At 39.4% G+C, this 26,679-nt stretch overlaps 1 long non-coding RNA gene across 1 annotated transcript; it reads right to left on the bottom strand.

The window, feature by feature from the left end:
* Positions 1-3,391: 3,391 nt before the first annotated feature.
* Positions 3,392-20,745, bottom strand: LOC109369082. Its single transcript, XR_004160666.1, has 4 exons — positions 20,563-20,745; positions 9,612-9,683; positions 6,128-6,282; positions 3,392-4,347 (listed from the first exon to the last, which is right to left on the bottom strand). It is a non-coding gene; the product is annotated as an uncharacterized LOC109369082 (long non-coding RNA).
* Between the last annotated feature and the right edge of the window lie 5,934 nt (positions 20,746-26,679).

The following is a 26,679-nucleotide window of genomic DNA, read 5'->3' on the forward strand; positions in this document are numbered from 1 at the left end:
ACTGTTCCTTTGCCTAGCTACATAGTATAAGCATTATTGAATTTCTGACCCCTTCCCCTGGAGTGGACACAGCAACACCCCAAGATGGAAAAAGTGAATGCCAAGCCTGTCCTTTCAGCTGTACCTATCCTCTGCTGCTAGATACCAAAAATCCTCTGCTGAGAGAGAGGTGAAGTAGAGGTTCTGTTTGGCATGGCACTAAAGGGATAAACAAAAGGCAAAACATCCCAAAGCGCAGCTGAACAGCTCTTTTAAACTCATAGTGTATCCATTTAATCAGAAAACAGCTGGGATGGAAAATGTGATTTTTCTTGGCAGTCTGTGTAACATTTTCTTCTCACTGGTGAAAAGTATGATCCCGAGGGTTTATAATTAGGCAATAATTAATCAGGCATACAAGCACCTCAGCAAGTGACACAGTGCTTCAGCATCTCTGAACATTTCTTCACTTCTTTCTGCTTTATCCAAAGTACACTTTGAAAATCAAACTCCAAAGTGAAAGCCTGAGAGCCTGCCAGGTGAGCCAAGGAAGTTCATAGCACTAGTCAACAGCAGCATTAAGCGTGAGCACTTGTGCTTTACAGCTAATCCAGGTGGGGAAGACCCATGCACATACCATGGCTTAGTAAGGTTTTATAGCTTGAAGAAAGATAATAAATGGATCCATACAAAAAAAGATACTCTGGTAACTTAATTGGACTCCAGATTCAAATGAAGCATCTCACTTCAAGCTTCAGTTTAGCACACTATGAAGGGAGAGCTATCTGCACAGCCTGGTCAGAAGTATCCAGAGGTAGATTTTAGTTTTGTTTGTAGCTCTTGGAAGGAGCTACAGTACACTACATTGAGCTTATGTCAAGGAAACACCTTCAAATTTATCTAAGAAAGGTGACATAAGAATAGCTTTGCTAAGAGTAAAATTGTGCATGTCAAGAGATACAAAAATCCTATCTCCACCTGGTCAAAAACCAGCACACTATGTGCTTAATGCTGCTGAAACGCTACGGCGGCACATAAAGTCTCTTTGTAGTTACCGTGAGTGAGTGTGAACTGGCAATAACCACGCTCCCAAACAAGTGGATGACTAATTTGCCTGGTGTTAGAATCTCATTTTTACACCAAGCATTTCTTTCCAACACTCACGAACTGAGATGGTGCCACTGAAACAGAGCCACTTTTGTGGCAGACAATGGCAACTGAAAACACACCATACAACGTTTAAGGGAAATAAAATTTTGGCAAAGACAACATTATGAAGATTACACTTCTGTGAAAATCGCTCCAGGAACTTCCAACAACTCCTTCATGTAAATGCAAATAGTTTCAATTTATTTATAGTCAACTACATAAAGCAGAAGCAAGACTTTGGGATTACGCTTATTTCTTTGTTCTTCATCCTTACAACTCACTCTTTCCTTAGAAAATAAACAAATAATACTCATCATACTTCATCTTCTCCAATCTATTGATAAGACTAGCCATGTTACATAACGCTGAACTTGTGTTTAGCTAAGGACAAGATTTGACCTAGAGAAAAGTGGAAAAAAACAGTTGTTCCTGGTTCACCACTGTGAATTCGTATGACAGGAGTGCTGAAACAGTTGTGAGCAGTAATTTACCTCTCACCACTTTAGTCCAAGCTCTGACATAAGTCAATAGAAATTGCATGCTCAAGTGTATACATTGATGAAATATAATCTTGCCAGTTGAAAATTAATCAAACTATACAGTTATTCTATATGCTGAATCTGGAAAGAGATTTAGAAGCAAATTGTAAATTGGCTGAAAAATACATCTTTAAAGGAAAGGAGAAGGGAGCATCAGGATAAGAAAGTATTTCGAATTTTACTGTCAAACATACTTTCGCTTTCAGCTTGAAATAAAAAGCAGAATGGATGCTCACCAAGAAAACATCTTTAGATCTTTCTAATGCACATTCTGTTGGAAGGAGTAATATTGAATAATTGCTTAAAAAAAAAAAGCATAAACAAAAACCAAACGGACTCCAGGAAACAAGATCGCTGGCTTTCCATATGCTGTGTGTTCGTTTTGTGCTCAGGCTGCTTCTTTGTACAGCTGCTAACAATTGGCTGAAGGCCTGTAGCCTCTCTCAGAGCTCTTGTCCAGGTCTGAACATATGGATGATGAGGTCCAAACAGGATAGCAAGTTATGTTTGAAAATGTTTCTTTGAAGAGTTTGGTATCTATTGAGGATATCGAATATAAGCAGCATTTAAAGCCATTAACACTATCTCTCTTAGAACTTCAGTGTTATTCAGTTTCACCCAGTTGCCTAGAAATGCTCTTAAAATTTGGCAGAAGCAGTGAAGAAGCAGTACAGTGCCATGCCTTGTGTTCATGGCTGTTTTAGAGTGAAGTGGGTCTCCTTCTCATCTTACTTGCACTGAAGGAAATCCAGCAAAATCAATGGAATTCTTCTTGGTTTGCACCATCTAAACAAGTCAAAACAGACATCACTCACACCAAAAGACTTGCTTAAACTACTGTATCATCGTCTAGGGTGGGATCACCCTTTCTGAAGTTAATATTGATTATTTTGAACTGTTGGAGCTGGAAAAACTCAAGTCTTTCAATAAAAAATGGACTATGTCCAGTCTTGTTTGATTTTATGAAAAAACATATTTCAAATTCTTATAAGGCACATGTGCAGGCTGCAGCAGATTACTTTCAACACCCATTTGCAAGGTTTCTAATTATGAAGTTATGGTAAAGGGTTTTAACGTGAGCCCATATTTAAGGTAAAGCAACACTGAGCAGCCATGGAGCAGAAATTTGGATCAAAAATAAACCAACCAATAACAAAAGAGAAAGAGTTCCATCCAAACATGGTTTCTAATCAGTTCAAAATCTACATGCAGATACAGTAGACTAGGACTTATAAGCTGCTGGTTAAGTGATACATTTCCTATAGCTAGGATCAAGAAGTTATAAATGTAAATCAAGGCATGGCCACTTATTTGCAGGAAATAACTTAAAGGAAGTAAGACATAAGAGTTACAGTGTAGTTAGTTGACATAAAAGCACACAAAAGAACTCAAATGATGGCAAGAGATGAAAAGATTCAGCTCAAAATAGTAAAAAAGTAACTACAGACCACCCAGCATATTATAAGACATTGATCAGCAACTGAAAAGGGGGGAAAAAAAAAAAAGAAGGACTTGTAAGAGGTGAAAATCACCAGCATTAAAGAACTGCAAAAATATAATTGAAAGTTGATAATTTGGATGTGAAAAAAATATCCTTAAAGTATAATAACCACCTGGTAATTTGCCTATGGGATCTTATGATGGGATCTTAGTGAAAGAATAACTAAATTCATGATGAGAACACCTATGCATTTTACTGGATTATGATTTTATACAATGCCATTATTATGCTAATTGATTTTGTTAAAATTGCAAAAGTTAGAATTCTACAAGTAATAAAATCTATTTCTACTGATGAATTTCTTTGCCATCCCTTTGCTAGTCAAATGGGAAGGAACACGTCCTACAAATATATCTGCATATTTACATATAACTGCTGGACTGCACTTTGCTGAGTTACAGATAAATAAATTTACAGCACCTTAAAAATAGTTTTATTCATTAGTAAGAAAGAAATTGATATGAGAATAAATACAGACAAAAAGCTCAGAAAAGACAAAGCATCTTTTTGAAAGGTTGGGTAGTGGGATGGCCTCAAAGGCAAATCCATGATGCACACATCAGGAAGTTCTCTATAAATAATGATTCCAAACATGGTAAGTACAGCATTTTCCCTTTCACTACTTTTGCTGGTGGGCTTACCAGGAATTTAAGAACTCTCAGCAATAATTTCTTTCTTTTTGCTTTTGATCATTCCAGTGATTTAAGCGGAAAAACACCGAGGGTTCTTCTTCATTTTTATTTAGCCAGATGGGCACAAGACCATATACATCAGTACAATTAACAGCACATCTTTATCTCGCATAATCATTTGTAAACAATGTGTGAAGATTGCAGTACTCATGCTTATTCCTATATATATTTTTGATCAGAAAACAAGAATGTTAAACAAAAGAAATATGAAGGGCATTGTAATTCTAAACACTGTCTAAGATGATCATAAGGTGAGGGATCTGCAACAACGCTTGAGAAGCGGCATAATCCATGAGCTGAAGCAGCAGTTCCGAGGCCTTCTGGTAAGCATGTTTTTCTGGAATATCCCCTCTAAAATGTTTTCTTTAAGTTTGTTAAAACAAGTGAAGCCTGCCCACACTCTTATGTCTTGCTTGATTGGTTTCTTTCCAAGTATGACATGATCTCAGTCCATATGGTTTAAATTAGGGTGAGGCGCTTTGCAATGCTGTGACAAAAAAGAGTAAGTCATAACAAAGCCAACCAACTGCAGTAACATGTTCAGCAAGACCACAGCTATGATTGCTTAATTCTACGGACTGGAGCCACGTGAAGCACAACCACAGATCTGACATGGAAACAACTAACAAAAGTTTCTCCTGCACCATCTCCTGTCATCTGAGATATTCCTTTGCCAGCTTCTGATATCATAATTTGCCTCCACAGTTATTTAAATGCCAATTTAAACTCAAGTTTACTAGAAATCTTGATACTGCCTCTTGATCAATGGAACACCAAATGGTCTGGCAAGATCTGAAGTAACTTAGGCCCTTTTTTCTTGGAATTATCCTTCATGCTACCTCAGCTTTCAAGTTTCAAGGTCTGAAATCATTGAGTAAGTTACTGATATCACTTAGAGATGACTGTGAATTCATGTATACTGAAAAATTATGAAGTATTACAACCTTGGCAGCCATGCCCAGTATAGCAGCACAGAACTCAGTACACTCAGTGAATTGAGTATTTTCTCAAGATGTCAGGTATAGTAACTAGAGAATAATTTGAAAATAGAACAAAAGAAACACTCTCCCCACAAAGCCTCAAAGCCCCAGCTCCCCAGATATCAACAGCCATGGACTGAGTTGTTCTGTATGGCAAACATTCTTCAAAAGCATGCAACTTCTCTGAGCATGACTTCACAGAAAAACAGGAATTTCTGAGCACTATCTACACTGTCACCATATTAATAACCGTTTGAGACTGACAGTGAATGATCCTCAGATAGACTTGGGAGTCAACAATAAATGAATATAGGTTACCAGCACTTCTGCCCTGAGTGCAGTTCCCAGGAATGTAACTTCTGTCAGGCTCCACTGGGCTCTCAGCTCTGCAGATGAAAGTCTTTCAACAACCAACTTTCCAGGCAGTCAGGAACCCAATAAACCGAGACCAGACCAAATAACACCTAGAGACTGACTGGCAGACTTCTCATTTACGCTGCTATAAAGTGAACCTACCTGCTGCTAACCACTCTCCAGTCTACCATATTAATGTAGCTGGGCTCTATAGACCCTTCTCTTCAGAACCTGGCTCCTGTATTGATTGCTTTCTACTCTACATTCCTGACCAACTGCATTCCAGACTCCTTCCATCTGTTGTAAAGACTTCCTGGTTTCCTAATCTCCAGGCAACTTGTCACAATGCTCCTGGAAAAGATTGGTGCAAACATCGATATCTCTGGTTTCTAGTGATTGTCTTCCTTCCTTAGGGTATTTGCCTCCCAGTCTTTCACTGATCATCCTACTTTGCACCACCAGACACTTCCATGATACTGTACTGCAGCAGCAGTGGCTTTTTACAGTAGTTTGAACAAGCACAATGAAGTGACAGAAAACACCATCACTAGACAGCTCAGAAACTCGTCAATAGGTTTAATCACAGACCCTGAGTCTGTTTTCACACTGCCAGCAGAACTACATGTGACTTGTCCAAGGGGCCAGATACAAGCACTGGAATGGATCTTTACAGCTTGGCATTGCTGCTGCCCACTGAGGAAGAACAGTATGATGAGGTGGGAGAACAGCACCACAGCCTCTTTTGTTCTAATGGAGAAAAAATGCAGGCAAACTATTTTTAGATGAAAGCATTCTGCTTGAATTAAACTCAGAACCAGCTTTAAACAGCAAAAATAAATTTGGTATAGGAGAAATGCAAAAATACTTTTAGTAGAAAAATATGTTTACAATTCTCCAGAAGAGTCTGAAAGACGCACTTCCTTGCAAACTTACACAGAGTCCAGAAATGAGCCAGCAACCACTCTGTACCTTCCAAACACTCTTTGAAGCTGCGTGCACCTCCCAGGGGAGTTCTGAGAATGCTTTGAGCGAGTGCAGGAATGGCCCGAAGCAGCAGCACCCATGTAAATGAGGATAACAGCCACACACTGGATAAAACAGTGCAAAGAGGAGGTAGTCACTACAACAAGCTTTTCAAGAAAGATCATTTAGCAATGTCCACCTGCCATTTACATCCTTTTAATTACTCTATGTCGGCTACAATTCTTTCTTTCTATGCTTACTCCAGGGCTTTATCTGGAATAAAAGCTTTAAAAGTTGAAATTGGGCAATGGAGCAGAGAAGGGAGGGCCAGAAGGAGGCCAGTCTGTGATTCCTCCCAAAGATCCCAGTCCAATCTGACTGGCTGTGCCAGAGATGACCCCTCCTGTCAGGTTAGCTGAATGCTGATGTCTCAAGCCAAGTTTCAAATTGACTTAGCCTAGAGATAAAACTTCAATTTAAAAAAGAAAAAAAAAGAGAGAAAAAAAAAGATTAAAAAAATATGTATACATTACATGCTGCAGAGACAAAGGCTGAGAAAACACACAGTGTGATTTTAAAACACTTAATCACTGCTACCACTGTAGTATTTATCCATAGCTGTTTTATTTAAATGCTATATTTTAAACTCACAAACTCGTTTTGTCAGACTGCACCTCCACTGCCATCTGTCACACAGCAACAAAGCATAACAGGATATTGGTGTGAAGGTTCAACCTCTTCTGCCATATCACTGATATCTACCTCTGATGTTACGGGCAAACAGAATAAAGCAGGAAACATAACTTTTGGAGCAGTCCTCATACAAGCGTCCCGCAGTTCCAGGTCCCTCAGGCCAACTTCATCCAGCTCTGATATGGGCACATGATTTCATTTTCCTAAAATTAATCAGAACCCCCAAAGCTGATTTTGTACCAGCTTTACCTGGCCTACTGCCAGTTTCAGGGCAAGATAGGATCTGTCCTAGGACAAAAGCACACAAGTATCACAGATAATAACCAGAATAAAGACAATCAGTATGAACCTAACCTGCCTTGATACCCTGAACATATTTCCATGAAATTACACTGGGCAATACTTTCCTATTGTCAGTTATAAGGAATCTGAAAAGGAGGCTTGATGTGTTTTGAACTACGGTCCAAGAGCAAAGTGGAAGGGCCAAGCTGAGAAACAACTATTTTGGTTTTGAAACAAAACGCACAGCAGGAATGGAAACACAGTCCAGCAGAGAAAGCAATTAACAGAAAGCTGTAAATGAAGCAGAGCTTCCCATCGCAACACACCACTCCTTATAACCACATAGTTCCTAGAAGGAGAGTAATCCATTAAGATTAAGGGAATTTTCCTATGTACTGAGGCTAGTTATGCTTATTTTACACACTACCAAGTGTGTAAAATTTGATGCAAGGTTTGGTGTTAATGGCAACATGGCTTATCTGACAAATAAAGAGCTGTTATGCAGAATATCCTTCAGTTGCTCTGGTGTCACTTGGCAACAACTTTGAGTGCTAGTTTCTTAGTGCTAGTGCTTTCATGTCACTGGCTGGCTGTGCGTCATGAGCAGGAGTTGAGTTTGTAGAAAGCAGTAAGACTGACAGAAGTAGGTTGTAGGCAGGAATAACATAAAGCCCTCAGCTCAGGCTGGAAAGCTTATGAAAAAAGCACGCATTTTCTTCTAGGGAGTTTTAAATTATTAAAGTCTTGCTTTCTTTTTTTTCCTTAAATCTGTTTTCAATAACTATGGAGCTAAAAAATATGAAGACAATTACAGCTGTCTGTGCAAAACAGCAATGTCAGACCTCACATTTCCCAACTGACCTTTAATCAGATGAAAATTCCCACAGTAACCTTCTCTAATCACAGTTAGGAATTACGAAAATTTGCAAAGCAGCATTCTGTCCAATGACTGTGTGCACACTGCAGACGCGCAGGTGGATTTTAGCATGATTTACATAGGAGGAGCTGCATAAAAGCTGTAAAAACCTGCTCCAACTTAAAAAATCGTTCTAAAAAAGTCAACTCTGAACAGAAAAGGTCATTGCTGAGGAACTGATTGTGAAACCCAGTATGTTGATCCTCTGGCTGAAAAAACATAAATGCTAGAAGCTACTAAGAAGGTCTAAAAAACAGCGACAGTGGTATATCTTTGAAACATGGCTTGATTGGTTCCTTCCTTCACTCTGAAGTGCTGCACGGAAAGTCACCTGCAAGGAGAACATTCTCAAGAAAGAGCAAGGAAAAAGGTTCTATAGCTAACATTTGGATTTCTTCTATGCCAACCTTGGCTTGGTCAATAAAAAGGGAGAGAAAGCAACACAAATCTCAGTCTAGCTGGAAGCAGCTTAGTACTTAGTATCATAAAAAGCATCTTAAAAATAAATTATTTTCCCCCCAAAGCACTCTGCTGGCTAGATATGAAAATATCTGAGCTTTTGTGCAGAAGAAACAGAGCACAGAGGAATGTATATGTTCACAAGACTCAGGAAGAGAATTGTTAACTCTCACGTTCTTACTTCGTGTCTGACTGCAAGCCCTACTCCAGCCATAGACATATCATTCCACTTGGCTTTCCCAGATTTATGTAGGTTTCTCCTCATAAACCAACCCAGGCAGGACTCAGCCACAGTTCATTCTCCTTGCAGTGCATTCAGCCACCCAAACCACCTGTGATAGCTACCAGCTGTCCTTCCATGCTCCCATGCCCGCTCACACATCAAGCAGAAAGGAAGTGAGCCAAGGGCAGTGCCAACTGCTGGCCACAGGCCCCCAAAGAATGCTGGAAATCCCAGATCAGTGTGCATGCAGGCATGCCCTGGGGATGCTCAGCACTGCATCATCTTTACTGTGAGAGTGGTGAGGTGCTGGAACAGCAGCCTAGAGAGGTTGTGGATGCCCCATCCCTGGAGGAGTTCAAGGCCAGGCTGGATGAGGTGCTGGGCAGCCTGGTCTAGTATTAAATGGGGAGGTTGGTGGCCCTGCATGTGGCAGGCGGGTTGGAGCTTCATGATCCTTGAGGTCCCTTCAACCTAGCCATTCTGTGATTTACACTGCCTGTATCGCACTACAGGCTGACAGGGAAGACTGGGGAGCAGCCTATAGGGAACGCAGAGCCAGCTTCAGTCCTACCATCATCAAAATATCTGTTATTCATTGAGCTTTTACGAGAGGACTGTGGCAATTACTAAGTCTTTTCCCTGTTATAACAGATTCTCAGCTGTTATAAATCAATGAAGTTATGTCATTTTAAAGGCAGCTGTAATGATTTACAGCTGAACACTAGGCCCACTTTAAGGACAACGCTTCCTGACTTTCCATAAGGATTAATTCTTCAGGTACAGAATTCTTTTCCTTATTTACTGGATAAGAAATTAGATCTGTTAGGTACCATATAGCTACAGCTGTCCAGTCTGAAAGACTTTGGGCTTCCCACACTTACCATCTTGCTCCTTACAGAAACCCAATTTGTCCTACACATGCTGCTCTCCTGAAACGCAGTCATTCACAGGCTCTGTAACAGACAGACACCATGAAAAAACAGTAAATGATGGCTTCAAATTTTTTGCATGTGGCTAAATGCCTTTGGTGCTACTAAATTTTTAATTAAAAAGAGCATACAAAAAAAAGATACATATTGTTCTGCCTGTAAAATGCAGGTGCTTCTCTCAAGAGAACTATCATCTCTTTTACGGAGCTGTTTGGTTTTCATTGGTTGTGATAGAAATGTTAATGAATTTGCCGTAGGCAGTTAAAAGATGATGTATTCTGACGAACCCAAGTCTAAACAGAAATAGATCAGGCTAGATATAATAGCAATAAATAAAATAAAAAGCTAATTCAGCTCTCTCTGTAGAGGCAAGACTACAACTGAAGACAAGACAAGTGGGGTTCTTTTGTTCATTTTTGATTTTGCACGTACTTTTCCAGTCATCATGTTAGTAATGGTAGCAGATCCCATTTTAATCATTACTTCTTACTCTTTAATTGCACTCTCACAGCTTCTACAATAGCGCAGGAAGATAAACTCTTTAGTAAGTATCATATTGGAGAGAAGAAATATTAAAATTTTAACTCACCATTACCGATTATACCCACACAAACACACACACACACACACACACACACAATACTTCATAGCATTTCCCAGCCTTTTTCAGGTGTATCAAAAATCTAGAACTCTGAACCTAGAAAGTATAATCCAGACAGCAAGTGAAATAACCGCAGCTGCCCCAATACTGCACTTTATATCCATGTCCTTCTAAGTGATTCTGATTAATAGCATTCCTAAAGGCAATCCATTGAAATGGAATGGAGCAGTTGCTTGGAACTGTTGCCTGAAAATAACAAAACCAAAATGGAGCGTTTACTTCTTTACTCAGAAATCAAACTTCCCTGTCAAAATTTCTTCTAGAGTAATTTAATTTTCAATGAAAAAAGAAATCATTTTTCAAGCATGGCTTTCAACAAACTGTTGGGTTCTGGAAATGTTTTGCTCTTAAAGGAAAAGTTCTGCCAAAACACTTTGGCTGGCAGCTGAGGTTAAGGGAAAATGGGCTGCTTCCCCTCCCGCCCCCCCCCCTTTTTTTTTTCCACTAAACAGACAAAATTTTTAAATTCCTACAATTTTCAGAAGATTGTGATGAAAACTTTTTACCATTTTTCAGCAAATATATTCTCACAAAAACTTCTTATAGCTCACATACGAGTACCCCTCAGGGAAAGCAATGACTGCAGGAGTCAGGTGGGGCTGAGTCTTCCATGAAGTTTAGTATTACCTCCCTTTGTGTGTGTAAGTGTGTGGCAGCTGGCTCTAAACCTGTAACAAAAGTTTTTCCTGTGCTGTATTTTTACCCAAAGTCTCAAAGCATTTATAAACATTCTCACCCATGTGAAGCTTCTGTGCCCTGGTCACTAGAATGCTGAGCATGATCAGTGCTTGCTTTAATTTGATAAACTCTGGTTAGCAACATGTCAGTGCTACCACGCAGGCACTACAGAACTTGCAGTCTCTCAGTTTGGACAGGAGCTATCAGCCCCCTTGAGAAAGCCTGACACACAACACTCCTAAACATTTCAATACCTGCTAGTCCACCAACCCCAAGTATGACAGCATCTAAGGATCAAAATATTGTCTCTAATCTACGTGCAGTTGCATGGCTTGCTCAAGAAGGGGTAAGCAACATGCAGGACTGTGGAACCAGAAATAAGCAAACAATCTGCAATTGCAGGAGAAAAACCAGTTACCATATGACGTGACACGAAAATTGACTTGAAGTAAATGTATGTTTGTGTGTACCGATTCACAGAAGATTAAAATACTTTATTAATCTAGGTTTTGGAGCTTCCATACAAGGTTGTATTTACTGTGATTTGAATTTGGAAATACACATAGCTAAGACAGCTTCATAGAAATGCTGCAATGTGTGCCCTGCAGTAACACTTCTATAATCCAGAGAAATCCTCCCACTAATATTCCTAATCCCTTCCCATTGGCCTTTATGATACTTCTGTGATTTCCAAGCAGTCCAGCAATGACTAAACAATACTGATAATATCAAAGTCTGCTGGTTTGATCTCCAGCCTATAGCGTTTTTAATTTTAAGTTACACTCTCATCCATAAGTACTACCTTCTAAATATCCACAAAATGAAGAAAAAGAAAAATGAAGATGCCTATGTGTTCTTTATTGCCTTTTCTACCACTGCATCCCCTTTTTTATTGTCAGATAGACCTGGGAGCATTAGTAACCTCCTCTAATTATTACTCCACCATCACACCTCCAAATTCATATGAGCAAAGAGCATTTGGGGGCAGGACAAATGGAAGAAAGGGTGTTCTATTTTTTTCCCTTTTTCATTACATCATATTTATCATCTCATTCTTTCTTAGACTGAAAAACTGCCAGTTTTCAAGTGTCCCTCATTAACTTTTAAAACCTAAGCTCCGCTAAAGAGGAGTTATTACTTTTTTCCTGGCACTGACTAAAATTGCAATACCCATATAAGAGCACTAAATCCTAATAGCTACTCAAGGCAAACTAGGAAATAAATACTTAATGTGAGATGCAAAATTCAGTATTGCACACAATAGGTTCTAATACAGAAGAATTTTAGCTGCAGGTATAGACTTTCAGAGACACAAATGATCAAGCTGCTTTGAAAGAAAACGACTTTCACAAAAATCAACACAGAGGAAAATATATAGTAAATAATCAACATTCCTGTAATGTTTTAAAGATAGGATTTGCTTATACAGACATGCAGAAATGAACTTCTCATTATGTTAATCAATGTGAGCCTTGGTACCCCCTAGTCCAGTCTACACCATATTTCAACCTGCACTGAAATCATTCAGTTTATACACTGGGGTACCGTTCCAAACCTTATGTCAGGGAACCGTCTTTCCTTCTAGCTGTATTTTCACATTCTTTAAGGATGTGAAGAAGCAGAAAAAGCTCAGGAGTCAGAAGCTGTTTTGTAGGACTGCTGCAGTTGGACTTATGTTCAAGAGCTTTACAACTTGGTAAAACTCAAATATCTTGCAGAGCAATATGGGCTGCAAGGCAACCCAGAGAGGAATGAACTTCATACTAGAGCCTGGATGAACTAAACATCAATGGCTAGCATAGACAGGGTTGAAAATATCTGTAAGGTCAACCTTGAGTAGCAGAGTAAACAAACAGAATGCCACTGCTCGATTCTGCTCCTCCACAGATCACTCAAGTGCCCTGCACCTCGTCACTTTGACGTCTGTTCTCTCACACTTTGTCAGGGTTCCTGGCTTTAATTAATACCCTTTAGGGATCAAAGGGAAAGATGCTAAGTCAAATGTATTTAAATCTTGTTTTATGTTATGTTGTCTTGACATAACGTGAGACCAAAAGACTCTAAAAATTTTCACCAGAAAATACTTATTTGTTCTTTCTTTCAAGGGTGAATTACAGCCACAGGATCTCACTTGATATACATACATATATACAGATAGATGTATTTGCAGGGTAAGAAGGACATAAAATCCTGATATGAAGTTTTATTACCTTATTTGGAAGGTAAAAAGTGCAATAGTATATTTAAATTTTTTCAAGAATCATGCAAATTACAGAATTCTCTCTCTAATTTACTGTTTTCTCACAGCTCTAGTCTCTATTATATAGATATTTAATCAGTGGCCCAATAATGCTTTCCCTGTACACAAGAAAAAAAGAAAACTGCAGTGGCTGCCTGTGTTTGAGTGCCAGCTGAACACTCCTGAACTCAAGTTCTGAGTTGCTCCACCTGACATCAAGCTTGAGGAGGCTAAAGTTACCTGGTGTAGGGAACCTGCTTTGGCAGAGGGGTTGGTCTCGATGATCTCTAGAGGTCCCTTCCAGCCCCTACAATTCTGTGATTCTGTGATTCTGTAAAGATTTCTGTACACAAACAACTTGTACAGGCTGTAAGAAGGTAATTTTTGCACTCTAGAGCAAGCTACCTATTCTCTAACTGTAGCTGTGGCCTAAAAGAGAACTAGAAGTGGCTGAAGAAATAGAGCAAGCTAGTTTCACTTTCCTACCTAATGGAACAAGAAAACAACAGAAATGCTGGTGGAAGTAACATTTTCCACTTAAAGGTCTGTCCATCAGCATTTTTAGAAATTGTACCTCAGAGTCACCCATCTCTACTCCTTTTACTTATAATGTTTGCAAGTAGATGCATAACTCAATTAACTTCTGGGATCGCCAGGAAAATACCTTCTGCAGTGTTTGTGCTTTCCTTCACTTGGAGGGCTGGTAAAGCACACATATGAAGAATGGTCCTGCTGAAAGGCAGTTATCTGCCTTCCACTCAGTCACATGCAGTAACATCAAGACTTAGATTGGCATCCTATTGAAGAACAAGCTATTAGACATCCAACTTCTAAAAATCCAGGAATTTTTGATGCTATCGAACAAAACCACAGAAGTAACCCAGCATTAACAAAACTTAAGATCTTCCCAGACGTATCAATACCGACTGAACACAGAATCATAAGATTGGAAAAAGACCAATAAGATCATCTAGTCCAGTCGTCAATCCATCCCCACCATGCCCAACAAGCACATCCCTCAATACAACATCCACATGCATCTTGAAAACCTCCAGGGACAGTGATTCCACCACTTCCCTGGGCAGCCTGTTCCAATGCTCTTTCACAGAAGAAATATTTCCTAATGCCCAAGCTGAACCTCTCCTGGCACAATTTAAAACCATTACTTCTTGTTCTATCTCTAGTTATCTGGGAGAAGAGACCAATCCTGGTATCCCTTTCAGGGAGTTGTAGAGAGAGAGAAAGTCTCCCCTGAGCTTCTTCTCCAGACTGAACTATCCCAGTTCCCTCAGTTCCCCAATAAGCTTGTGCTCAAGACCCTTCACAGCTCAGTTGCCCTTCTCTGGACATGCTCCAGGGCCTCAAAGTCTTTCTGGTAGTGAGGGGCCCAAAACTGAACTGAAGTACTCAAGGTGCAGCCTCACCAGAACTGAATACAGAGGGATGGTCACCTCCCTGCTCCTGCTGCTGCCCTACTTCTGATACAAGCCAGGATGCCACTGGCCCTCTTGGCCACCTGGGCATACTGCCAGCTTGTGTTCAGCAGCTACCAACAAACACTCTCCAATCCTTTTCCTAACATGAAGTATTGCACCTGATTTTGACTTTCAGAAAAGCAAGTTATCTTTTACCTTCTTTCCTCTTTAAAATGATTCTCAATCATTCCTTTTTATTAAAGGGGGAACGGCTCAAATTCTGGGAGCGAGGTCCTAGGTCAGAGTTCTACAACCAGTTCCCTAGGGGTGACAGCCTAAAGCAGAAGGAAGGAAGGATATCTTCCAGATGCTCACAGCCACTCTCACAGTGCTTTTATTTCCAAGACACTTTCCTGTAACAGAGAAGATTAATGATTTAGTTAGATCCAAACGCACTCTTCGCAGCACCTCCCGACATGAGGAGAAGTGCACTGGAATGTAGGAGAACACTGGGGATATTACAGTAAGTAAGAAGTAAGCTGAGCGCCTCAGACAATTCCTAATATTCCTTTCATTTCACATTTGCCCCTGTGATGCCTGCTACATACAGGCAGGAAGATTTGGGAGCGCACAGACAAACCTGGAACTGCAGAAAAATCACACTACAATCTTGGAGAATTACCCTGTTTTCATTATGTAGCACCGTCAGTCACCACAACCAGCTGCCCCTTCATACCCTGCTTGCAACAGAACCCAAGCAGTTACAGAACTTACTGCCTTGTGCTTACAGTTGCACACACATGTGCATACACAAATACTATTAAGAGATTTTATTTCTGGAAAGTTGCTGAGCATCTAAGCGGGTGTGCTGGCAGACCACTGCATCGTTAGGCTGGAAGGAATCTCAGCTGGGTTAACCCAATCCATCATCCTGGTTCAGGGCAGAAGTGATCTCACTATCCCCAAACTATCCCCAGAAGATGAGTGTCAAGCTTAGCTTTGAATATCTCAGATGATGAGACTAGTTACCTCCCTTGGAGTCTCAGCACATTGACTAACCCTTCTTGGAGTTAGGCAGTTTTTCCTAAGTTTCCTCTGTTCTGGCCTCATTGCTTAATCAAAATAATTGGTCCCTGTCCTCTTCGTAACAGTTCTTGCATATGTTTGCAGACACTTACGTTTCCCAACAGTTTTCTTTTGGTCTAGACTGAACGTGACCCTTGAATTTTCCACAGATCCGACTGGCTGATGCTCTCCCACAGGGCCCATGCTGAGCTGGCAGGTAACACAGCCGCAGGAGGACTGCACCCAGTCTCGCAATAAGCTATCAACATAATTCTGTCACTCACAGAAACAGGTTCAAACATTCCTCTTTTTCACCACATTATGGTGAAATGTCAGTTTCTCCAGGCTGACAATCACAGCTTATTTATTGCTGCTTTGCTTTTTTAAAGCAGTCTGCTCTTAGAGCAAATTTGGTTCTGCTTTAATGCATGGGCTAGTACACTGTCTACACAGTTAAGTGCAAGACAGTCCCATACCCACATTTAAAAGGGAGTTTAACAATTAAAGAGAAAAATAACAGGAAGATGTATCTAATAAAAGTATGGAAGGAAACAAATCCATCCAGTTTATCACAGCAAAAAAATGGAAACAACTTGAAAAGTCCTTCAGAATTATCCCTATAAGGAAAGGATAAGACTAGCTTAGCAAAGGCAAGAAATTCAAATGCTGGAAGTCAGTTGCATTCAAATGGGAAGCAAGATGGAAATTTTTAGCAGAGAAGACAGGTCACCAAGGAATATGTCAAAGTCTCCTCTCCATCACACAGGGTCCTTCAGTCAAGATCAAGGTCTTTCCAAAACAGCCGAGTTCATGTGGGGAGTTCCAAGGACTGTATTATGCACAAAAGAACATCTACTATTCCCATTCCATTTCAATATCAGCACATAAACTGTACACTAATTATGACTCTTACCTGGCTGAGTACAACATCAACTCTCACTGCCATTCTGTTTGGCTTTATCTCCTCTCCCCTTCTCCCTCCCCAGCTTCTCAGATCTGCTCTTCATTTCCATCCCATCCAGCCTGCTCTTTTTCTCCCTAAATGTCTACTCTTCAGTTTTATGGCTGCTGGTTAGCAGTCACAAATTTCCATTATTATTACAAACGTTCTCCCAGTTCTTGAATGAACACTCCAGGCAATGGAATTCCTTCTTTAACCTTATTAATGTCAAGTTCCATAGTTGCTGTGGTGAACATAAGGTAAATCATATCAGTTTCTGGGTATCTAAAATAGAACTATACACTAAGTACCTGCTTGCAATGGGAATAAAAAATAAATAAACAAGGCCCCATGGCTGCAGTAATTTACAAAAAATAATAGGGAAAAATTGGCCTTTGCTGTTTGAAATCAGATCAAAGCATTAAAAGGGTGTCACGCTGCAAAAGGTTAAGGTCTATTAAAACATTGTAATTTTGCAGTCTCTAATGTTATTAGGATTTTCCACTTGATGCTGCCAGATAATAACTAACAGAGGACACCAAACATTCTGCCTTTACTGTCTTAGTATATGGAGAAAATATCCTGAATCTTTAGAAATTCCCCAAGTACAAAGCTGCCATTTTGTAGCAACAGTAATAAAAGAAGCATAGCTGCAACTCAAACAGGTGATGCTCAAAATGCTCTCTCCGCTAGACAGACAGATAGACACTATGAAATATACTTCATGACATCTTATCCAGCCTAATTCTGGTGGCATTGTTAGTCACAGAACAGTGAGATGGATTTCACTGTTAAGCAGTAATCAATAGTGCGACATCCAGCAGTTAGGATATGTTTTTGTTTTTTTTCAGAAAGATAACAATTTTACCCTTGACTTAAACTGAAAGTTGGCTTCAGGCTCCTTTCTAGCTCATATACTGCTAGTCTAGCTAGTAAATAATTTTTGATGAATGATCTTCCTAAAGTTCAACCAGAGAGCAGAGGCATGACAGATATCCTGCCAGCCAGGATATGTGAGCAATGTGCACAGCAACAGTCCTCTAACAAGCTTGCTAACCAGACAAAGTGACAGCTTGACATTTTAAGAGGTTATTCTTAGTGTTGCGGAAAGCAACTTCATCAGCCTCTGTGCTCTGAGCTGTAGAACAGGCAAGGTACAATGTCTGGAATCACAACGATCTGCTTGAAAGTAGGAAAGCTCTACAGAGGGATTTGGATAGGCTGAGGCCAACTGTGTGAGGTTCAACAAGATCAAGTAGTGGCTACTGCACTTTGGCCACAACAAATCCATGCAACATGACAGTTTTAGGTAGACTGGCTGGAAAACCGCAGGGCAATGAAGCTGGTGAAGGCTGGAGGTCCCTGAAAGGAGGTTGTAGCAATGCAGGGGTTGATCTCCCAGATAACTAGAGTTAGGACAAGAGGTAATGCCCTCAAATTGCACCAGCAAAGGTTCAGGTTGGATATTAGGAAATATTTCTTAGCTGAAAGAGTAATGAGGCATTGGAACAGGATGCACAGGGAAGTGGTGGACCTCCCTGGAGGTCTTCAGGACACAAGTGGATTTGGCTCTGAGTGACATGGCTTAATAGGCATGGCGGTGATGTGTTGGGGTTGGTCTTCTTGATCTTAGAGGTCTTTTCCAACCTTAATGATTCTATTATTTCATGATTGTTGCCAAGGCTTTGATGAAGCCAACAGCCACCATCACCTAAGGAGGACTCACACAGGATACCTACAGCACTCTCCAACCACCTTGCCATTCATCTTTGTTTAAAGAAGGCCCCATTCTCAAGACTCCACTGTACCTGCAACATCCGTGTATTAAGTGAAGCTCCTGCATTTAGCCCCTGCTAAGCATTTTATACTCTATCAAAGCAGTTTTCTGGGAGCTCTCAGGAATTTGTTGTAGTTTAGATAAAGAGCTGGTGATGATATTCATGTCACTGACATCTAATAAAGCAGGTAAAAAAGCAGCAAATAAAGTGAGATGTATAAAGAATCTATGAAAATCTTTCTAACTTTTACAAACTCTTACTATTTATCTTATTCCTTCACGATTTTGTGAATCCTTTCACAAATACTTGAACTCTGTAAGATCCCCAGAGAATCTGAAAAAAGGTGGGAATATGAGATACGGTTGTTTAAACCATATCAGGAGTCATGAGCCCATGCTGTGCTCTAACCACCAGGCAATGTTGCCTCTGTATTAGATGGACACTGCTGCAGCTCTGGACAGGGAGGGAAACAAAAAAAAAAAAAAAGAAAAAAGCAGAGGGTAGTAACACTCAGGAACTCCAGTGTCCTTTGCCCAGTACAACATAATAGTTGAGAAAAAGAGAAGATGAAAGAACAGGGCAAGAAAAAGATGAACTTGGCTGAGAACTTAATGGGTATCTTGAATAACTGATATTGAGTCATGTTCTTGTTTATCCTTTTAAACATGCTTGTATGGAGCAAGCATTCACCTGCTATAAATTACAAGGAAATGATAAGCCTCCATTGATAATGGAGATTGATAATGGAAATGATAAGTCTGAAGTAAACAGCACTTAAACACATACAAAAAAATTAACAAAAACATACACAAAAAAACCTTCAAAATAGAAAACCACCATGAAAAACAAATAAACAAACAAACCCAAATAACATAAAAGCCATCCATAAATGAGTTTTTCCAGAACTAAACTACAAAGTTTCCAAAGCAGATATTTAGCAGATTTCTTAATTATTTAGGTCCTCAAAAAAGAGTCCCAGAGGGATAGGGAGACAAAGATAATGAATTTCATTATCTACCCGTTAGGTTGTAGCTCTTTGACAGATGTAATTTTGATATTAAAAAAATATTAATTTGTATGCTTGAAGCCTGTGTTCTTTTTAATCTTAATGAGTTGTGTTTTTTTTTTTTAATTTTACAGTGTAGAATCTTATCCAGAATAGCTTTCAAAATATTAAAGAATAAAATCAGAGCATTGAGAATATGAAGTGGGGTTTGAATCCAGCAAATGGCTAGATGTTTCCATCTAACAAAGATGTTAGCCAGTATACCATGCTAAAGAGAGGAAAAGGAGCCATTAAAAATGGCTCACAAACATGTTACCTCTGGTGACCTTTAGATAAAGGTGAAAAGGTTAATGAAAGAATTTGGAAACTATTAGCCTGAAAAAGGAGCAAAGACCCTCTCAGGGTTATTCCCAGATTTCTCTAGCATAGCTTGTAATTCCTTAGAGATCTTTTGAGCAGTACAGAGACCTTAGTCAGTCAGAGTCAAAATATTTTTCTGCCTTTGTAGTGACTCTCTGAACACATAAATGGGGAGTTTTCTTTTGTTCCACCTCCACCCTTCACTAGGGAGGATGCCAAAGCAGGCTTTCATTCATGGACTACAGATTTTCCAACTACATACTGTACCAGAAAGAATAATAATTGAAATACACCTCTCCCTAGCATATCCTCTCCAATTTAAGGATTTGATCACTAAACCATTAGTTCCCTTAGTGCACCAAACTATGAAAATTCAGTTTACATGTTTGCAGCACAGTTCAGTTTGGCCTATGGTTTATTTTTCTGTCTGGAAAGGGGTGAATCCTGGCTCCACTTCTTCTGGTCACTCAGGTACACTGCATGCACCTGAACTGCCTGGATTGGCCCTGCTTTCCCACCAGGTGCTCAATCGCTGCTTCAAGCCATGACTTAGCATTAATGCCACACATTATCAAACTTTTTTTTTTTTTTCCCTCCATCAATAGGTAGTGTCTGTGCGAAGTCTAGGTTAGATTTATTCTTCTACAGTAAAACAAAATGGAGTAATTTCTGACAAGGTTACTAACGCATTAAAATTAGCTACTATAATGTCTCTCTTGTTGACGAGCTTTTCCCTACTTAAAAAAAAAAAAGGCACTTACCACAGGATTCAGCAGCCATATTTTCTTACTCTTTCTGAATCACTGAATCCCGAATTCTCCAGGGCCCCTGGCTCATGACCTGCTTTCCCCACATTCAAGATAGAAACTTCATGGGCAGCTTTCAGTAGCTCACCTCAACTCCCCAGTCACAGCAGCCTCTTGACAGACCTCCACAGCATCTTTGGAAAAAATGGCAGAATCAGACTTCTGACTGCTACAAGGCAGGCACTGCACACACCAGCCAGCCATCACTATTTCTCCTTGAAGACTCGGTCAGCGCATTCATTCATGTTTAGTCCACATGACCAGTATTTTCCATGCTGCTTTATAAACTTAAGTTTCCTTTTATTTAAAAGTTAATGTATAGCAGTATAGCTGTAGATGTGGCATTGAGTCTATACAAGCGGCTCATGTTTTGTAGAAAAACAATAGTGGAAACTGGATTTAGCATAACCAAATTATGAAAGAACTGGGAGGACTGTCCTCCAATTTATTTATCATCTCAATCTTGGTACAGCAGGAGAACTGTTCCTTGGTTTCCAGCATGCAGCAGTGCCAGTATCCCAGAGAAATCACAGGCTCCATCACCACAGTCTTGTAAAAGGCATTCCTGCCGATGCTGCTTTTTTCACCAGATGAAAGCTGAGACCAGGACTCAAGCCCAGAGCTATGCCAGCCACACTAAGTGAAAGTCCAGGAATCGCTACTAAGGAAGCACACTGTCTAGAAATTAGACGCACTCATAATAAGGCTACATGATGAGATACAAACCAATTCTCTGGAGCTCAGATTATTTCTTTGCTTTCCCCTTCCATGATACGTATATAACCACGAGTATTAACTAGTTCAGTAAGCTATCTGTTTGTGACTACTGAGAAAAATTGTTGTTGACAATAAAGGTTACAAAGAGTTTAAGAGGGCAAACTACTTTCAGTCTGAGCTTGTTTAAAAAGGCAAATGGTATCTCAAGGAGCAAGCTGACCCCGTTATCAGGTCCACAGGGAGTTAAGACAGCAGCTAGCAGTAGAGCCAGCCAAACGCCTGGGTTGAGGTCAGCTGAGAAGCCAGCCAGCCAAATCCAAAGCTGTTGGAAAAATACATTCTGGAGCTCTGTGTCTGGGACCCTGAGCTACTACGCACACCCTGCGTTAGCGGACATGGGTGTTGGTTTGGACATAACAGCAGAGAGGAGAAGGGGAATAGGGAAAGTGCATTAGATGGCAGTTACATAAGGAGCCTACTGACTTTGTAATGAGTTTGTTATTTGGAAATAATGTGTTATCTGGAAATAACAGGTATGTTTACCAGAACACGACTTATTATTTCACTGTAAGAGTTTTACATAGAAAGGAAATCAAAAAAGGGATTTCACAATATAACATTAAAGAACTACAGAGAACAATAATAAGCAGTGCATGAAATGTGATGTATCCATCTACAGAAATCTTTAAACTTTAAAAAGCATATTTTTTCAGTCAGAATTGAACACAATTGTGCTAAATGTCAAAAGACAAAATGATTTAGGAAAAAAAACAACACAGCCTTTATCACTAAAAGCAGTAGAATGCAAGAAGATGTATTAGGACCATTAACTGTTACTCAGTCAAATCCAGATCTGTATTGTAACAATAAAGCACGTTATTAATGAATTTCAGAACATGGTGCAGATGACAGGCCACAAGATAACCCAGAGACACAGGATCTCTCTCCCCACTGATCATGGAACTGTCCTGGATTTTGAGTATCTGCTACTATTGGATCGCTGTTCTAAGATCAGCCAAATAATAGGTTAGAATCATGACAGACTTCCATAGATGTGGTCAGAAAAGCGTGTCAGTCAAACATCAGATGATGATATTTACAACTACCTCATGCATAAAGAAAGTATGGCAATAATCCAGCAACTAGTGATGGAATTGAGAAGTCATAGTTTTGAGCCATCTCAAGCTCCAGGCCCTGTACATACCTGAGAATTCAGACTGAAGTTTTGATCCAGCCCTCTTTAAAAGGCAACAGAAGACCATAAAGGCACAAAATGTAGGGCCCACAACCAAAATAAAATAGACTGAGTTACCAAAATAGAGAAGAAACAGCACATAAAAATAACATGAAAGGATTACCAACACTTGCAGTGCTTCAGGCTGGAGTGAGTGAAGTTTAGATCAAGTGACAGACTGTCACTCATACCATTTTAAAAGTTTTTTAGAAATAGCAGAGACTTGTGCAGGATTATTAATACCTTAATTAGAAAGGAAGATTAACAATAATTAATCTAACAGCAGGATGGAGAGCAACTTGGCATTCCTCAGTCTAAGAATAGTTAGTGATAAACAGCCATCACCCTATCAAAAATGGGAAATGGAGCTTAAGGAATATTAGAGATTTTGGTTACCTTTGAGAACACTTGTAAACAAGCAAACAACTTTACTCAGTTAATATAAATAGTATAATAATAAATAATAAATATAGTGCATTTGTTCTGAGAAGGCCATCTCCCCTGCTTGCTCCCATGTGATAACCAAGCTACGATTTTCATTCCTCACAGCATTTTATTCTCCTAAGGAAAAGTCTGTAAATCTCATTGAGCCAGTCTCCCAGCGCTCCTCAGTACAAATAAAAGTACATTTTAAGAACCTTGCCACTGAAGTTTGTTTCTCTTAGGAGACCCAGGTAACTGTAAATCAAATACATAAGGTATAGTATATTTTTATGTTAAAGGAGAAATGGAACAGAAAACTTTCCTGCTGTCAGAAATGCTCTTTTTAATCATTAGTACTTTGGCAAGAAAACATATGTTCACATACACACAACTTTAAAGTGTCTCTGAAAGTCTGATCTCTTGTACTTCAGACCAAATAAAAAACAAAGAGCATGCCAAATTCTGACCAGAATCTGCAGCAACGTTAAGTTGATCTGTAGTGTTGAAAGACCATAGCTCTTTAAGACACATAATTTACAAGGCAGTGAAATAAACTTAGGGTAAACAGGCAACTATGCTTTGGCAAAGAAGAGACTAACATGGTTTAGAAACATGACTACTGTTTTCTGCTCACAAGACCAAGGAGACAACAACAACATCTGGAAGGCAACAGTACTTCTAACAGGAGATAGATCTGTCAGAGGAGAGTAACAGAGGCCTTAAGTGAGCAGGAAGGAAGACAAAAGTAGACTGGAGGAATGTTCTTCTGTTAGTAAAAGTCATCTAGCCCCTCTGTCACTGAAGACTGAATATTGCTGCTTTACCTGTGGAATAAAGGACTTAAAACAGAAAGGGAACATGGGGATATCTGGTGCTTGGCAAAAGTTGGAAGAACATCTAGGAATGTTGCAGTTCAGTCAGGACATATATTACTGATCTATGCAATGGTGTTTTGCACAGACTACACTAGCAATGCCTGTAGATTTTTAGTAGCAAAGAGGCAGAATATCAGATCAATCTCCAATTTATTTATTTATTTGTTTTAAGTTCTTCATACATGATTACACTCAGAAGTGGAAAAATCCCCATAAAGATACAAAATGAACTAAAGAAATGAAGGCATAATCACAAACTCCCTTCTGCTGAAGTGATGATGTCTGGGAAAAATACAGCAGAGACACTTGAGTTCAATGACATACTACGCTTCCTGAAACATCTGCCACTATTAAAGCCTTGAAAGTGACTTTGAAACTGCTCTCCAGGTATGTATTGGAGATTTCAGTGCTTAAGAGCACCCACAGTTGGCCTGAGGATTTCCACTAAGAGAACAAAATTGTTTGGCATTAAATATGCATGCTTCCTACAGCATCTGTGCTACACGGTCCATTTCCGTGTATTTGAGACCCAAGGCAGAGTGCTGGTTTCTCACTTCATTAAACACTAATCATAATGAAAAATCAAATCAGAAAATGTTTTGAAATATAGGGCACATTCCTTCTTGTGGAAAATATGGTTAGACTTTGTAATAGCTTAAATATATGCATTTATCAAATGTAATATATATGCAAATATGTAAATATATGCAATATATCAAAGTAACCAAGAAAACAGCAAAGAAGAAAGTCAAACTATGTTTTAAGTTCGTTTCTTCCTCATGAAATGCCAAGAGTCACAGATGATTACTGCTTCTTACTAGCTTTCTTATTTGGAGGTTGCTATTAACAACAGACAGTTAAATCAAGACCTAGATATGTTTTTCTAACTTTAAGAACCAACAAAAAAAACACTGAAATGTAGTTCACCTATGTAGTACTGTAAGAAATGAAACACAAGAGATTTCCAAGTGGTGAAGTGATTGCTGAATCAATCAGACATCAAAAAGGCATTCACCAGCTAATTTTGCAGACTGATAACAACAAAAGCTGCTGTGCAACAAATTTTAGGTTGAAGAGGAACAGCTTGTATTTGTTGTTAACATTCTGAATGGAAAATATATATCATAATCCATCTACTTAACTACAAACCAACCTTTTTATTTATTTCCATTTGTCTTTCTATAGCTGTCAAAAAAAATGTAACAGCAACATTCTACATTGATGCCCTCCATTTTAGCCATAGGAAATAAAAAAATGTCTACCTTTCACATAAATTTGCAAATTTGCATCTAAAAGAAAACCTACAGATAGGTCTAGAACAAACAAAGAAAAGCTCCGATTTTTTCATGAGAGAAACATGTAAGTAAGATTTTCAAACCAGATGTATATTTCATTAAAGGCGGACTCGACACTATCTATAGCGGGCAGACACAGATGTTTTTAGGAGGACTAAAGCAGACACGAAGCTAGGCTAAGCACACATTTTAGTATAAAGGGATCAGTTACTGAAGCTGAAGGGCCACAGAAAACGGCAATAAATATCTTAGACAATCACATTCTAAAAAACACTCAACCCTCTCTGGATCACTGGATTTTATCTTCAAATTGTTTACAGAGATATAAAGCATGAGTCTGCATGAAAACACTGATTAATAGCAGATAAAATGAGCTACTTGTTATAGATGATAGTGTTTAGTTTGATTTTCACTGAGCCTAGTTGTTTGATATCAACCCAAAACAACCACGTTTCTATCAGAAAAGGAAACTCTCCGTATTTTTCCCATCGAATCAAATGCTATTATAAGTAGCCCCCTGAGCAGTAGCAGGATACCACTAGTTCTACCCTTCCGTAAAGAGGATTTTCCACATTTCCACACATTACCCTGCTTCAAGAAAAATAAAAATCCTGAAGATTCTTCAGGACTCCACTGTCTCATGGGGAAATTGAAACCATCAAGACAGCTTTGGATGGGATATTCATCTGGCTCAACCGCACGTAGACCGCACATCCGTCCAGATGTACAAAGCAATCATGAAAACTGAAGATACGCCCGAACACGTACACTAGCAATGAATGGGCCCAGAAGGATTTGATGAATGAAAAATACTCATATTGTGAACTTACATTTGATTTCCACTGTTTGGGGAATAAGGCTGACCTTTTGGTTACCATGCAACCTAGGAAAATGGGAACCGAGCAAGCGTGTGTCACCCCAAAGAAGGGCTTGAGTCAGCTATTGCTCAGCATCTTATGGGCTGCCTGCTGCCTGCTGCCTGGAAACGTGTCCTGATTTAAGACAGTGTTCCTGCCAAGAAATAAAATGAAGTCTGAATTATTCCTTCCTGAAAATAGGATTAAGGAACTTGAAAAGAAAGGAAACATTGTATCATCTTGATATACCGTGACACACACACACACACACACACACACACACACACAAAAAACAAAAAAACAACAACAACAAGAAAAAAAACAACAAAAAAACAACAAAACAAAAAACACAGCTAAACACCAGAAGTAATATTTGTGCTAAGAGAGACAAATGAACCACAAGTGGGAAGGTCCTCCAGGGACTGAGAATTCTCCAGGAGTTTATCCTGGGGACAGATAACCATTTCCAAATTCCAAATTCAATAATCAGTACCTGATATAAAATCAGAGATGGCAACCAGTTTTCATAAAACAGTCAGAATGAAAATCTGAGGCATTTCATCATTCACAAAAGCTACTTATTCTAGATGCAATAGAACAGTTTAGACAGAAATGCATGGTCCACAAATGCCACAAACTTCTGCACACCATGCTGTCTTTCTATATTATTA

Source organism: Meleagris gallopavo, chromosome 9 (assembly GCF_000146605.3).
Source record: "Meleagris gallopavo isolate NT-WF06-2002-E0010 breed Aviagen turkey brand Nicholas breeding stock chromosome 9, Turkey_5.1, whole genome shotgun sequence".
NCBI classification, from domain to species: Eukaryota; Metazoa; Chordata; class Aves; order Galliformes; family Phasianidae; genus Meleagris; species Meleagris gallopavo.